The 17,023-nt window shown below is 36.2% G+C and overlaps 1 protein-coding gene across 2 annotated transcripts in view; it reads right to left on the bottom strand.

The window, feature by feature from the left end:
* Positions 1-7,080, bottom strand: part of LYN (LYN proto-oncogene, Src family tyrosine kinase) — a 124,479-nt gene extending 117,399 nt beyond the window's left edge. Inside the window, exons 1-2 of one of the 2 annotated variants that reach the window (XM_031946389.1) lie at positions 6,924-7,080; positions 6,720-6,779 (exon numbers count right to left, since the gene is read on the bottom strand). The gene's annotated coding sequence lies outside the window, so the exon portion shown is untranslated. Of the gene's footprint in view, positions 1-6,719 lie in introns of both variants that reach the window. The other variant, XM_031946390.1, reaches the window with a different exon arrangement.
* Between the last annotated feature and the right edge of the window lie 9,943 nt (positions 7,081-17,023).

Genomic DNA, 17,023 nt, shown 5'->3' on the forward strand with positions numbered 1-17,023 from the left:
AAAGACTCAGGATGAAAATATGCTATCTACCTTAAGAAAGAAACTGATGAACTCTGAGTGCAAAATGAAGTATAATTTTCTCATTTTCTTTTTTTTTAATAAATATATCTAATATGGAAATAGGTTTTGCATGATCTTTTTGCTTGCCTTTTCAATGGATGGGAAGATACTGGAAGGGAGAAAGAGGTTTTGGAAATCAAAACAAAAGAATGATAAAAAATAAATTAGAAATAAATCAGGAGGGTGGAGGTTGTGAGAGAGGAGAGGAAGTACCCATAAAACTATGTAACTTAATTGTCAGAAAATGCAGAAGTTATATGTTTAAATGCCCTAAAATTGCTGAAATTTTCAATATTAGTGACATTAATAAAAGATGCTTTCAATATTTTCTTTTAGATTCTTCTGTTAATTTTCATACATTTTATCCTGATTCCAGGATCACTACTACCTCTAATTTTCCTCCATTTAATCTATGGGTCATCATCACCCTTCCCAAATATATGATAATACATTCTCCAGAATGACAGAAAAGTAATTACAGCCCAAGAGAAGAAACTGCTTTCCAGGTACTTCAAGGGGATCGATAATCTGCAAAAGATACAAAAAAGGCTCTATATCCTAGTCAGGGAAGTGACATGGCAAAGATGTCTACTTAGAGCAGTATCTAGGGTCACCAAATGCCATGATCCATAGGCTATTCTATACAGAGATATTTAAACTTTTGTGTCTTGGACTCTTTTGACAATCTGGTGAAACCTATGAATCTCTTCACACATACACACATGTACACAAGCATACATACACTATATATGGGTATACATATATACACACCATATATACATACACATTACATTTTACATATAGGCACATATGTACTGTATACATACAATATATACATATGTGTGTATATACATATATGTGTGTTTGTACATACATCTATTGCTATGTATACATGTTATATATACATATATATGATTATAAGGCAAATCAATTAAATTTTAATATAGTTGTTGAAATAACTAAAAATTAGTTCACGGTTATACTAAATAAATTCAGTAATAAAGGACAGCTAATTAGGAAGGAGTAGTTCCTGAATATATTGAACACAAGAGTTTAGTGTTTCTCAAACTAAGTCTCCCTAACTTCATCATATTCCTATTAATCAATTTCTCCTTCAAGCTTCATTTAATTAATTTGTTTCCTGCCCATTCTATCTCTCCTTTAATCATCTCTCCTCTTTACAAGACCTCAAGCTTAGATAGATGAAGCCCAGTTTAAAATAGACTTCTCATTTTGGAAACATGTAGAATCAGGGGAAGATGTTAATACTATGTCCTCCTTATGTAAAAATGTGATAAATGGTAGTTGAATTAATTACATCTTACTGTACTTTTTTAATAGAAGAAAAAGATCTTTGCTGGAGCCTTGAGAATAAAAATCATTGTCTTAATTGCTAAATACTTTTAGAAATATGTATGTATGTTATATATGTGATATAATATTTCATATATCAGAATTTGTGATACATATTACATAAGGAGAATCAACTCCCATTTCCAGTTCTGCTATGATTCCCTAGATAACTTGCAATTTAGAGTTAGATGAGACTTTAGAAATCATTTAGTACAAATGTCATTTTAATAATGGAAACCAGTGACAGGAAAGGGTTGGTAACTTGTGCTAAGTCTCATGGTGGGTAAGAATGTGTCTCAGCTAAAATTTCTATTTCCCATGATGCCTACTACTACTTGCTTTGTATACAGCAACTATTAGTGAATATTCATTGAATTGAATAACTAGAAAAAAGTTTAATATCTGCAGATTCTCATTGTGGCAAAACTAGAAAGCTGTAAGATGGATTTTCATTGTCTATGTTGTTGTCGTTGTTGTTATCTATCCTTCCTTTTTGAAGAGGACCATGACATCAGGGAGGTGTTGCCATAACATGCAAGTGAATTGGATTTAAGTGAGGGTCCCTTCTCACTGTCCCTTCAAGAACCATCTGGGCCCAATGACCAAATATAAATCAGGATGACTGGAGATGGCCCTGAATGCAATGAGAGACCTTGGCCTTTTTAAGCTAACATCTTCAACAGGTCTCAGTTTGACTGAGGCCACACCCATTTAGTGATTAAGGTTAAGTAGCAATTGAGGCAAAGAATCTCTTTCACCTAGACCAAAAAAAAAATTTATAGTGTCTTTTAGCAGTAGATTGATTCTGTAATCCCATAAGCAACTAATGGAAGTCAATCCTTAAGATTTCTTTCAAAACAATCCTTTTGAGTGTACAATAGAGTCTTATCTAGGGGTAGAAGACTTGAGAAAATCCCTCTGAAAAGTTGTTCTGATAGAATCCAAAAATAGTAACAATAATACACAGGACTCTCATTGTATTTTATTGTGTTGTCATCCAGTCATTTCAATTGTGTCAGATGTGGCTTTATTTGGGCTTTCTTTGGCAAACATATTGGGATGGTTTGCCATTTCTTTCTCCAGTTCATGAGGAACTGTGGTAAACAACATGTACATGACTTGTCCAAGGTCACACAGTAAATGTCTGAAACTATATTTGAAGTTAGGAAGATGTCTCCCTAACTTCAGAATCAGCTTTCTATTCACTGTTCCACATAGTTGCCCACATTACGCCTAAGAGTTTGGAAAACATTTACAAATATTATTTTATTTTCTCTTCACCACAACTCTGAAAGAAAGGTGATATTATTACTATCCCTACTTTGAAAATGAGGAAACTGAGACTAGGGAAGCTTAAGTGAGTTGTCCAAGATCACAAAACTAAGTGCATGAGATAAGTGCTATTATCACCCCCAATTTACAGTTGAAAAAACTGAGGCTAGTAGACATTCTACAAGGAGCAAAAGTTCATACCACCAAGTAATTGTCTGAGATAGGATTAGAGCTCAGGATATTCAGACTCTAGGTCCAGAGCTCTATCCACAGCACTATCCTCATTCCTAGAATTGATTAAGACATGCTACTGCACAGGCTGATTTCAGAAAATCCTGGAAAGATTTACATGAACTGATGCTGAATGAAGTGAGCAAAACAAGAGAACATTGTTCACAGCAACTTCATGATCATATGATGATTAACTATAACGGGCTTGATTCTTTTCAACAATGAGGTGATTTAAGGCAATTCCAATAAACTTGTGATGGAGAGTGCTATCAACATCCAAAGTGAGAATTATGGAAACTGAATGTGGATCAAAGCATAACATTTCCACCTTTTTTTTTCTTGTTTGCTTTTTTTCTTTCTCCCATTTTTCCCTCTCTTGATCTGATTTTTCTTGAGCAGCTTGATGAATAGGGAAATATGTTTGGAGGAGTTGCACATATTTAACCTATATCAGAATTCTTGCTGTCTTGGGGAAGGGGGAGGAAGGTAAGAGGAAGAAAATTTGCAACATAAGGTTTTGAAAAGGTGAATGTTGAAAACTATCTTTGCATGTATTTGGAAAAATAAAATATATTTTAAAAAGACATGCTCACTGAGTGTCTTTTCTGTGTCCAATGGTATGGTATAGTGGAAAGAATACTGGATTAGAAGTTAAAAGACCTGGATTGTAGTCATGTGACCTGGCTTATTCTTTCTACCACTGTGATTCAATTTTCTTCCTCTGGAAATGTGGAAAATGATATCTGTCTGCCTTACAAGTTTGTTCTGAGGATCAAATTAGAATGAAAATGAAAACTCATTGAAAAAACAGGAAAGCATATAATAACTAATGTACTATTACTATTATGGATCACGTGGAAGATGCCAAAGCAGTTTCAGATACACAGCCCCGTCCCTAATGAATATTTTTGTCTGATTTAAACCTTCAGCTTTGGTTAATATTGTTATCTTATCCCTGTTGAATACCTGAAGAAAATATGATATAGGTGATCACTATCTGTGCATACAGATTTGAACAAAATTGTTAACAATTAAATTCAGCAAACTTTTAAGTACCAATATTCACATCAATAATTTCTCATTATATATAATACATGTTTAGAAATAAGAACTGGACCTTTGACCATTCCATTGATATCCAGAATTCTCTGATAAAGAAACAGTTTCAATAGTAGGTTAACACACCTTCTCTGAAACTTATAGTCAGAGAGTGGCAGATTCCTGAGCCATTAAATGAGGCTGCACAACATTCAACTATGACTTCACAGCCAATATGTGGTACAGAATAGACTTGAACCCAGGTCTTCCTGGCTGCACTCTTAGTACTTGAAAGTAGATAACCTTACAAATATTAACTTACTGAATTCTCACTATTATTATAACCATTATACAGATTAGGAAATTTAAATTTCCTAATTTAGAGACACAGAAGGCCAAGTGACTTGTCTACAGTCAGACAGCTAATAAGTGTCTATGGCCAAATTTGAACTCAGGTCTTCCTGACTCCAAATCCTATCCACTGTAAAAAACCTATCTATCCAGATGTGTATATTTCTATTTATATTCATTTCAGATAAATATACATTTTCATTTGAAATTATTTGAGAATATTTGAAATTATAAAATTTTAAACTTTTTTTTTAGTATCCTAATAACTTGAATCACTTTAAACCACTGAAATTCCAAAGAATTCCTTTCTCAATAAAAAAAAGTAAAGCAGTATAAGCACAATGATTTGTTTACTGATCTGACCAATCTTTCCATAGAAAAAAATTCATTCAAATAAAAAGAGAACTGATCCTGGGGTCTCTTTCCATATCTTTACAACTCAAAGACCTACTCTGATTAGCTAATTAAAGGTCAACTGTTAGCATTTGGCACCAAACTTTCATAGAATAAGAAAAAAATCTCAAATAGATTTTTGATAATCAGGAGCTTATGAAATTAAACCAATATCTTTCCTACACATGAGATAAGTAAAATGGCCATTCTGACACTTCATTTTTTCTATATTTCCATCATTTTTATATTACTTTTTTTTTACATGTTCTTTTCTATATGCGATGCTTTTTCAGGCAAAAATATTGCCTTTATTCTCCGAATCGTAACAGCAACTCTAGAGCGTTTATTATTGGGCGTTAGAGGGATGTCCAGTTTGTTGAAGATTAGATTATACAATGCAAAGACTCCTTGTATTAAATAGTGAATACAAGATAGCTAATATTTGTGCAACATAATCACGTCACAGACTAAATACTGGTTAGAAAACAACAAACTGAACAAAAATCCTATCAGTCTATCTTGGCAATCAAGCAATTTGAATTTGGATGCAATGTGGATTTTAAAATACCTCTCACCTTCTCTGGAAAGTTGACTTAAAAATCAAACCAAAAAAGTTCAAATGCATTAATTGCATTCTGGAGAAAGCTAAAGCAAACGAGATCATGCAGGAAAAAGTTGGGACTGGAGCTACACCCTTCCCCCCAGTGCAAAGGAAAAGCAAACCTCTGAAGTCTCAAAATAACTCTCGCTTCCTTTTCACTTAAAGGGCTGGAAAGTTTATCAGATGTCCAAAAGCCCTGTTCCCCAATAACTGTATGACCAGCAGCCCTGAGAACATCCCACATAAAACTCTGCTTCCTCTCCAGCCCGAAATGCGGTTTTAAAAAAAAAAATAAAGTTTACGTTTGGTATCGTTTCAGAGATCGAGTAAATCCTGTTCAGAGGATTTGGGAGTAGAATGCTGGCTTTGCTATTCGTTACCTATGAGACTTTTCCCTTCTCTGGGCCTTGGTATCCTTATCTGAAAACATAGATGATCCCTTCCAGCTCTAATATCTAACTCTGCTACATTCTCTGGGGATCCCAGGATAGAGGACTGATTGGATTTCTCAAACTGACAATTACCCTTCTACACTTCTGCCCATTTTGCCACCAACACCACCCCTAATCCAGCGCAGAGAAAGTGAAGGGAATTTCGCCTTACTTTCTGGAAAGGCACCAAGGAGGCGGAGAAAACCCAGCAACCTTTTCAACCTGTCGGAGGGACGTTCCACAACATCCACTCCTCTCTCCCCACCCTCCACCCGAAGCCCAGCACACAGCCCCAGAGAACTAATCTTACTATCCAACTCCGCACCTCAGACCCAAATAACACGAAAACAAAAAAATACCTCACAGCGGTTTCCCCCGCCCCCCGCTGCTAGCGAACCCCCCCAACACCACGCCTCTCCTGGGCTAGGAGCCCGCTACAGGTAAAACACCTGCAAAGATTTCTCGCCCCGCCTCCCTACCCCCCCCCCCCAACTCCTCCCTTCCTCCGGCCGTAGTTCTAACAGTCCGATTTGCAGCCGCCTACGGGTTTTTTATGTGGCCAAGAAAGCGAGGTGGGGGCCTGTAGCCAAGAGACCTAAGGATACCTTAGTTAAGGGCTGAGTAGTCAGGAAGGGGCAGCAGCTTCCTCCCAACTCCAGCTGGCTAAGGGACACTGCCCCCACCTTTCTGTAAAGCCGGGCACTTTTCCCGCGCCCCTAAACACACACACACACACACACACACACACACAGCCGTTCTTAGGCCACTCGCCAGCTTTTCGGCCCTGGTCTCAGCCCAGTTCTCCCCGCACACAGTAAGCGCTTCATAGATTGTTTGCTGACTTGTGCAAATCTGTGTCGTGCAGTTAGAGCCCCCACCAAAGGCTTTTACTCTCCAAGCAGCTCGGGGCGCCACTCCCTGAGACACCGCCTCCTCCCATCCCATCCCGATCGACCCACGGAATCCCACGATCCCGCTTCGCTACTCACACTCCTGGCTTCGAAAGTTGGGGTGCCGCGCTTGAGCTCCACGGTGACTTCAGCCCAGTCCTAAGAAGGGGTGGGGAAGGGAGTGAGGGAGGCGAAGCCCAGGAAGGCTTTGGGGAAGGGGAAGAAGGGAGAGGGAGGAGAAAAGGGGACGGGGATCGAGGGAAGGGTTTCAATATTTCCCGACAGAAAAGGGAAAATCCCTACTCTTTTGTAGCTGTCAGAGGCCCACCAGGGATTGAGGGGTGGTCGCTTTTCCCCGAGTCAGGAAAAAGTATAGAGCAGCCACCGAGTTTCAACGCAAACTCGCGCACCCAACCCCTGGCAGCCGGAGAGGAACTAAGCTGGGTTTCAGGGGGTTGGCTGAGAGGTTCCCGGCTACTTCCTGGTATTTCGATTTGCATACACAGCCTTCAATGGGGGAGGTGTCCGTTGGGTCTTCTTCTCCTGAAGTCTTACTCCTCTGTGAGACTATCCCAAGGAGCTTTAAGAAAAAAGAAAAAAAAGGGGGGGGGGAGGGGAACCCGTGCAAGCCAAGTGAAGACTGGTCTCTGGATTGGAGCTGCAGTTCCGAGATTTTCAATTTAGATTGGGGGGGGGGGGGGGTTGGGACTGGCTAGGGACCTGGGAGAATTATTTACCACTTAACACCCCTCATTTTACAGATAAAGTCACAGAGAGGTTACATTGAATAGATAGTGTCAGAGATAGGATTTGAACTCAGGTTTGATGATTTGGGACTTCTTTCTGCTACACTAAGTTACCTCTATACAGGGAAAAGGAAACAGGAGGGGCTTGACATTGGAAACACGAGATCCAATATTCTGGCTAGAGAGCTGGTCTAGGAGCGGGAACACCTCTGTTCAAGTAGTGTCTGACACTACTAGACTATGTGACTCTGGGCAAGTCCCTTATCCGTAACTCCAGGCAAGTCTGAAGACTAAATTGCTACTCGGGTGAAGCTAAGCATCATCTGACAGAGTTCCCCAAACCAAAAACAAACAAACAAACAAAAAAACCTCAACCAACCAACAAACAAATAAAAAACCAACCAACCAACCAACAAACAAAAAAGATAGATTTAAAAAAGAAAGAATGTGGATGGAATTTAGGATGACAATCCTACCCCTTCAGGACAGTTATAACCTAATCCCAAAGACACCAATTGCATGATCGGGCCTTGATGAAAACTCTTTCTCCAAGTCCTTAACATAACCTCACCCTTTTCCTTTGGATCCTTTCCAAAGACAGAAGCTCCTAAGAAAGTGGGCTCTCCACTCCAAAGAAGTAATAGATGAACAAAAGCCCTAACCTTTTCTTTTCTTCTGGGATAGAACAAATCTCACAGGATCATCCTAAAGGAAAGGGTTGCATTTTGCATCATAGGTGTCACTGAATTATCTTTCTCCAGAAATCCAATCCTCTTTCTATCTTTCCTATGTCTGTTGAGGGCCATCACAATTCTTTGTCATCCAGGTTTGAAACCGTGAAGTCATTTTGGACTTCTCATTTTCATTTATCCCACACATCCAAGAAGCTGCCAAATCTTGTCTTTTCTAAATCCACATATCTCATTTTGTTCCCTTCTCTATTCTCTCCTCTCACACCAACCATTATCCCATTTTTGGCCCTTATCATCTCTTACCTGAACAGTTTAATGGGATTCTGATTGGCTTCCTTGCCTCATCTCTCCCTATTGCAGTTTCTACTCCCACACATGTCAAAGTGGTTTTCCATTTTTAAATCTGACCAAGTCATCCCTGGTACTCTATAAATTCCAACAGCTCTCTGTTAATTCGAGGATCAAGTATCAAGTCTTCTGTTTGGCATTTTAAAGCCCTTCACAACTTGGCTGCAGTCTACCTTTCTAGCCTTATTATACATTATTCCTCTTCAAGTATTTCAAGATCCTGCCAAACTGGTCTTCTTGTTGTTTCTCATGCTCATACAAAAAATACAACTAAAATATCCAAACATGAATAGAAAATTAAGCTCTGATGTAATACATTAAGCAGAATCAGGGGAAAAAAGAAGAATGAAGTTATATGGAAAACTACCTGCTAAGATGAATTAAAGACAATTCACTTTTTCTTTTGTTGTTTCTTTGTTTATAGTGAATATCAATATACCAAGAAACATGACTCCTGCTGAAAAACTGTTCTATTTACTGACAGTTGTGACCTATAATTTAATTGTGGCATTGCATATTTTTCGATAGAAAAGTATGCAAACATGAAATTCATCAATTTGGTTAGCTATATAGATCGTGTTAATTTAATGAATACTAACCATTACAAGTTTATCCTATTCTCAAGGTATATACATTCTATGTATTTGGTTTTTTTAAATAATGAAGCATATTCAATCATATTCTCAAAAATGAAAAGGCTTTTTATGTCATTAAGAAATAAATATTAAAATATTGCTTGTTTCACCTTCTTAATTTTTATTTACCATGTTTATGTACACATTAAGACAATAGTATGTGCATTTAATTTATAAATGTACATGCTCATAATATATATCAAAGGTTTAGTACAGTTTTAAGTTTTAACAGCTTAACTTTAATAGCTTAAATTGGGAATGCATACTGATTTTTTTTTTGGTACTGATAAAGGTACGTAATAAAAACTGTTTGGAGGCCATTGTCTTAGAATCCAGCTTTTTAAACTGTGGTTCATTATCCCATTCTGTGAATGTGGGGGGGTCAAGAAATTGTAATTTATTATCAGTAAATGTTTCATTTGTATACCTAAATACCTGTGGTATATCTATATACCTGTGGTATACGAATATACCTGGGGTTACATAAAAATTTCTCAGTCTAAAAGGGATAGTGAGTGGAAAAGGTTTAAGAAGCCCTGTTTTAGACCATCTCTACCTGTTTTTCTTCCTGTTTCAGTACTTTAAATTTTTCTGCAAGAGTTTTAAAGACATATAATTTTAACATCACCAAATCTATTATGTGAAAAGCCTCTGATCAAGGAACTGGGGTTAGAAAAAGTAGTTTAACTATGACAAAGATTCTTCTCTCAACAACTAACAATTCAATGGATTTGAAAAGTAACTAAAATTTCCATAGTTCTTTAGGATTTGTCAAACACTTTACATAAATAATCTCATTATTTCCTTACAATAATCCTGAAGTAAATACAACTTATAATTTTCCTCATTTTACAAATAATGAATCTTCCCAACAACCCAGTGAAGTAACCATGACAGATATTATTAGGCCAATTTTACAGGTAAGGATACAGGTAAGGCTGAGAGAAGTTAAATACTTACTCAGCATCACGTATATAAAGTGTCTTGAGGTTTAGTGCTTGACCCTAAGTCTAATTCTGTAACCACCATATCTTACTGCCTCCTGAGTTATACAAAGAATAACTCAGAATCTGAGTTGAAAGGAATTTCTAATACCTTACTAATAATCTCCTGCACAACCTAGGTTTGGCACCTTCATCATCTAGTTTGTTCAATTTTAATTCAATTCCTCAAACATTGCTTAAGCACTTGCTATCATAAAGACATTAAATAAAAGAGAATCTTAAATCTTCAGAGATGGTCTATATATTTCTGAAAGTAAGGATGTTTTTCCTTATATCAAGCCAAAATTCCATTCTACAATTTTCACACATCACTCCTTGTTTTACCCTAAGGTCAAAAAGAATAAGTGTAATCTGCCTTCTACCTGATAATTCTTCAGATGCTTGAAGAGAGATATCATGGTCCTCTAAGTGTTCTCTTCTCTAGGCTAAACCTCTTCAGAGCCTAACATTGCATGATTTTCTATCCCTTTAATATCCTGGTTACTTCAATTCAACATATTATTCAAAAATGTGATGCTCCTACCCTTGGACTCACCAGTGTTTCTACTGGGTTTATATCCCAAAGAGATCTTAAAGAAGGGAAAGGGACCCACATGTGCAAAAAATGTTTGTGGCAGCCCTTTTGGTAGTGGCTAAAATCTGGAAATTGAATGGATGCCCATCAATTGGAGAATGACTGAATAAATTATGATATATAAATGCTATGGAATATTATTGTTCTGCAAGAAACGCCCAACAGAATGATTTCAGAGAGGCCTGGAGAGACACGAAATATCTTTGAAATGAGTAGAACCAGGAGATCATTGTACATGGCAACAACAATATCAATTCTGATGCACGTGGCTCTCTTCAACAATGAGATGATTCAAATCAGTTCCAATTGTTCACTGATAAAGAGAGCTATCTACACTCTGAGAGAGAACTATGGGAAATGAGTGTGGACCACAATATAGCATTTTCACTCTTTCTGTTGTTGTTTGCTTGCATTTTGTTTTCTTTCTCGGGTTGTTTTTTCCTTCTTGATCTGATTTTTCTTGTGCAGCAAGATAATGGTATAAATATGTAGACATATATTGGATTTAACATATTTTGACATATTTAATGGCATTAAATGGCAATTTAATGACATTAATTTAATTTAATTTTGACATAATGACATACGTATTGGACTACCTGCCATCTAGGGGAGAGGGTGGGGGAAAGAAGGGGAAAATCTGGAACAGAAGATTTTGCAAGGGTCAATGTTGAAAAATTACCCATCCGTATGTTTTGTAAATAAAAAGATTTAATTAAAAAGAGAAAAGAAAATAAAATGTGATGTTTCACAACAAGATTATAGTATAATCAATTCTGATGGACACAGCTCTTTTCAACAACAAGGTGATTCAGGGCAGTTCCAATCATCTTGTGATGGAGAGAGCCATCTGCACCCAGAGAGAGGACTGTGGCACAGATTGAGTATGGATCACAGCATAGTATTTTCACCTTTTGGTGGTTGTTATTTGCTTGCGTTTTGTTTTCTTTCTCATTTTTTTTTCTTTTTTGATCTGATTTTTCTTGTGCAGCATGATAATTGTGGAAATGTGTATGGAAGAATTGTGCATATTTAACATATATCGGATTGTTTGCCATCTAAGGGAGGGAGTGGGAGAAGAGAAAGAAAAAAAATAGAATACAAGGTTTTTCAAGGGTGAATGGTGAAAACTATGAATGTGTATTGAAAATAAAAAGCTTTTAAGATAACAGGAAAAGATAAGGATGAATGTTAGATGGGGTGTAGGAAAACTGAGATACTAATCCATTGTTGGTGGAGTTGTGAACTGATCCAACCATTCTGGAGAACAATTTGGAACTATGCCCAAAGGGGAATCAAATCTGTCCATACCATTTGGTCCAGCAGTGTTTCTACTGGGCGTATATCCCAAAGAGATCTTAAAGGAGGGAAAGGGACCTACATATGCAAAAATGTTTGTGGCAGCAAACATTTTTGTTGTGACAAACTGGAAACTCAATGGATGCCCCTCAGTTGGAGAATGGCTGAATAAGATATGGTATGTGAATGTTATAGAATATTATTGTTCTATAAGAAATGATCAGCAAGATGATTTCAGAGGGGCCTGGAAAGACTTAAAGGAAGTAAATGCTTCCTGTAATGATGTTAGGTGATCATTGTACATGGCAACAGCGATTATACGTTGATTAGTTCTGATGGACGGGACTCTTTTCAACAATGATATGATTCAGACCAGTTCCAATGATTTTGTGATGAAGAGAGCCCATCTGCACTCAGGGAGAGGACTATGGGAACTGAGAATGGATCACAATATAGCATTTTCACTCTTTTTGTTGTCATTTGCTTGCATTTTATTTTCTTTCTCATTTTACCTCTTTTTGATTGCATTTTTGTGTAGCAAGATAATTTTATAAATATGTATACATATATTGGATTTAATATATATTTTACCATGTTTAATGTATATTGGATAACTTGCCATCTAGGGGAGGGTGTGGGGGAAAGGGAGGGAAAAATGGAACACAAGGTTTTGCAAGGGTTAATGTTGAAAATTTATTCATGCATATGTTTTGAAAATAAAACGCTTTAATAAAATCAAAAAAGAAAAGAAAAGAAAAGGCTTTATTAAAAAAAGGGGAAAAAACAAAAGAAAATGTGAGGTACCAGACCAAACATGGTACTTCAGATGTGGTCTTTCCAGATAAGAATATAAGAGAACATTTAAGTATTTCAATGTATTTATCTCAATATTTCACTAGAGTATGAAATCATTAGTTACAATGACTTGTCCCTATATTCTCATTCTATACAAGATTTATACATATCCAAGATTTTTCACAGAGCATCATCTCAACATTCTGGAGGCTTTCCTCCAGGTCTTTTTGTATTTCATGAGTACCAGTTAAGCATCTATTTTCCCTTATATGATTGGCCTGCCTTTTTTTTTCTGATCACACGTTGGACATTTCCTCAATTCAATAAGTTATTCTACTTCTTCAGCATATTTGGAATATGTTACAATCTGCTTCTATGTATTTCTTCACTGGCTTTTGTATCACTCACCATGTTGATTCTTTGGAAATTATTGTGTTCAAGATTTATAGTCATGTAGCATCTCTAAGAGACTATTTACCTTTTTTAAAAAAATGAATTTTTTAAAACTGAAAATCAACTTGGAATTCTTCAAAATACCATTCAGTTTATCAGATATAATCTATTCAATCTAATATTTTAAAAATAAATATCTGTTGTTTAGAGGGTATTTAAACTATCTAGTTTACTATCATCTTTTAATTTAATTCTGGGTCCTACATAGTATTCATTTTTAGTTCTTGCCTCAGGTTTATGTGTTGATGAACTAAAGGGACTAACAATTCTACTGACTTCCTCCTCCATAGTTGAGAATGGAATACAAACAAGTATGCATTCTACACTACTATCACCATTAGTTATTTAATGTTCAAACTATTAATAGAATAGCTCTCCATTCTTTAATAAGCTGTTCTCAGCAGCAAAAAAGACATTAACAGCTGAAGACCGAGATCCCTGGAATGCTTTCCCAGGGACTTCCCCCAAGCTTACATCAACTCATTAATGATTTGTCTGAGTCCAATCATCCATTCAGTTCCCAATCCATATAATTGTAATAACATCTAGTCAATACTTCTCCCTCTTGAGCACAAGCATGGCATTAGAAACTCCATCAAAAGCTTTGTTAAATTTAAGTATACAATGCATGGCATATTCTCTCCATCTGCTTATCTACTGATCATAGACATTTAGAGGCAATTGGGGTTAAGTGACTTGCCCAGGGTCAAACAGCTAGGAAGTGTTAAGTGTCTGTGAACGGATTTGAACTCAGGTCTTCCTGACTTCAGAGCTAGTGCTCTATCCACTGTGCCATCTAGCTGCTCCCAGTATAGCTATTTAAAAAAAAAAAAAAAAATTGTTGTCATTGCTTACATTATTTTTTCAGGATTATGATATTTTTATGTATTCAACTTTTGCTATATGCTTCTTTTTTATCTTCCATTCAGGTTAGTCAAACACTTAAATTGGCTTATTGGTTCTTTGTGTATCCATATTAGTCTATGGGAGGTCCAGGCAGTGCTATGAGAAAGTTGAGGAAATAAAAATCAATTTCATCTTGAGGGCAGATCAAAAAGAGATCACAGAAAGCTTCTTGGAGGAAAAGGTATTAAGAGTTCGACCTGGAAGCAAGAAATATCAGCAAACAGATGCCGAAAGGTGGTGTTTGTTCTACTGCTTGGGAGTGGAATGGTCAGTATAAGCCAGGACACAGAGATAGGACGGGATGAGATAAGATTTGGAGAAAGAGACCAATACAGATTGGTTGGAATTCTGAGTACTCTAGAGTAAGTTAAAGTTCAGAGAAAGTCTAGAGATGGAGATTGGATTCAAATTGTCAAAGTTTCTTCATTCTCAGAATCAGGATTTTTAATTTAATCAGTATATAACAGCACTAATTTGGAGAGCCATAAAGCCAGTTTCATTGTGGCAAGTGACTTGATCTCTTTGGACCCTGACAAAATAAAGGGGAAAGAGGAAAGTTTGGATCATTTACCTGTTCTATAAGATCCCATATAGTTCCAAGGTCTTTTTAAATAAAGGTCTTGGCTAAAAGATAGAAAGGATGTATTTCTGAAGCAGATAGACTGAAGGAAATGGGACCAATTAGAAGACCAAATCCTTTTGCCTAGGTTACAAGTAATATAAACTAGAATATATAGAATCCTGGATGAATGTGAAATTTGAAGGAGTGGGAATATATGTGAGAGATATTTTAAAAGTAGAAATGACAAAAGTTGGAAACCATTTGGATGTGTTTGCGTAAAGAAAGAAGAGCAAAAAATTTATCTAGCCCAAGTGACTGGGAAAATGGGATGCCATCTTCAAAAATAGTGAGTTGGAGTAACAGATTTCATGAAAAAGATGACAATGAATTTATTTTAAATGTAATTATTTTTAGAGACTATTAGGATTTCCACGTAGGGCTTTCTAATAAGTTGTATACAAGGAATTAGTACTTTCCTAAAAATTGGAGAAAAAAATTTATAGATCTCCAAATCATATGCAGAGTTAGTAATTAAAGCCACAAAAGTAAATGAGATCATCAAGAGTGTGAATATTTCAAAGGCAGAGAAAAATGCCAAGATCAGAGACTTGGAGGACACTCATATTTCAGGGGTTGGAGGAAGACAAGGACACACACACACACACACACACACACACACACACCAGGGAAGCAAGTCTCATTTCCAAGCTTTCACTTTTGTCTCCTTTCCTGGAACACCTTCCTTTTTTCTCTATCTATCCCAAATTTATCTATCCTGAAAAAAGCATACCATAATATAAAGAACAAAACACTTGTAGTCAAAGGCATTTATTTCCTTGCTAGCATTTTGACTTTGGTATTAACTTTTCTGAGCCTTGGTTTCCTAATCTCTAAAATGAGAATATTCAAGGTAGCTATGCATCAGGAAGGTAAGTGCTTTATAAACTATAGTTATTCTTTCCACAACACTTGGATTAAAACTGCTCACTTCCCCTTCCCCCAAATCTAAAAAATTCATGTAAATTTTTTTTGTCCTTTCCTTTGTGCCAAAGAAGAAATCTAAATTATTATAGCATTAAGACATAAAATGTTGATATTATATAATACCATACGTATATTTTATGTATTTCTAAGCTTCTAAACTTTTTGTGTCATCTGCTGGCCTTTGCATGTAGTCTGAAACTTCCACAAAACTCCCAAAAAATTCTATTTAACTTCTTATGCCAACTCTTGATATATCAAAACTGCTATGGAGAAAATTGCAATGTGGAAGGAATAACTATATAAATTTCTATATAAAAGTGAATTCATAAAGTATTATTTTTAATCCTATTTAAGTGCTTACTTTTGTGCTTCATCATGGTAGAAGAATGACTCTGGATCTTTTTTTAAAGGCTATGATTATAGAACAAAAGCTTTGGCAATTCCTGCTCAGTCATAAAGACGTTGAGTTTGGACCAAAATTGTAGCATATTTCAGTAATCCTCAGATTACCATAAGGTAATTCATCACACAAGGGTTTTTCTCAAGTTAATAAATTGTTTCTGGCCAAGGCACCTCATTAAACTGTCTGCTAATCCAGAGGTTCTTAATCTTTTCTTTGTTATGGATACCTTCTGTAGACTGGTGAAGCCTATGGTCTCTTTCTCAGAAAAACCTTTTTAATTGCAAAATTTTGTAGCAGCCATTTTGTAGTGGCAAGGAACTGGAAACTGAATGGATGCTCTTCAGTTGGAGAATAGCTGAATAAATTATGGTATATGAATATTATGGAATATTATTGTTCTAGAAGAAATAATCAGAAGGATGATTTCAGAAAGGCCTAGAACTGATGCTAAGTGAAGTGAGTAGAACCAATACAACATTGTGCACAGCAACAAGATTATATGATGATCAATTCTGATGGATATGGTTCTTTTCAATAGCAAGGTAATTCAGACCAGTTCTAATGGTCTTGTGATGAAAAGAGCCATCTGCACCTAGAGAGAGGACTGTGGGGACTGAGTGTGGATCACAACATAGTGTTGTTATGGTTTTTGTTATTTTTGCTTGCATTTTGTTTTGTTTCTCATTTCCACCCCTTTTTGATCTATATTTTTTTTTTATGCAGCATGATAAATGTGGAAATATGTACAGAAGAGTTGTATATTTACCATATATTGGATTACTTGCCATCTAGGGGAGGAGGTGGGGAGAAGGGAGAAAGAAAAAAATTGGAACACAAAGTTTTGCAAGGGTGGATGTCAAAAACTATTTATGCATATGTTTTGAAAATAAAAAAGCTTTTTACAAAAAGCAATGTAAGTTGCAAAAAAAGTGACACTAGGAATTGGTACGGGGAGTTCCTCACCAAAAGATCCTTTCCTTTCATAATATAAAATCACAAGTT

Source organism: Sarcophilus harrisii, chromosome 1 (assembly GCF_902635505.1).
Source record: "Sarcophilus harrisii chromosome 1, mSarHar1.11, whole genome shotgun sequence".
Classification (NCBI taxonomy): Eukaryota; Metazoa; Chordata; class Mammalia; order Dasyuromorphia; family Dasyuridae; genus Sarcophilus; species Sarcophilus harrisii.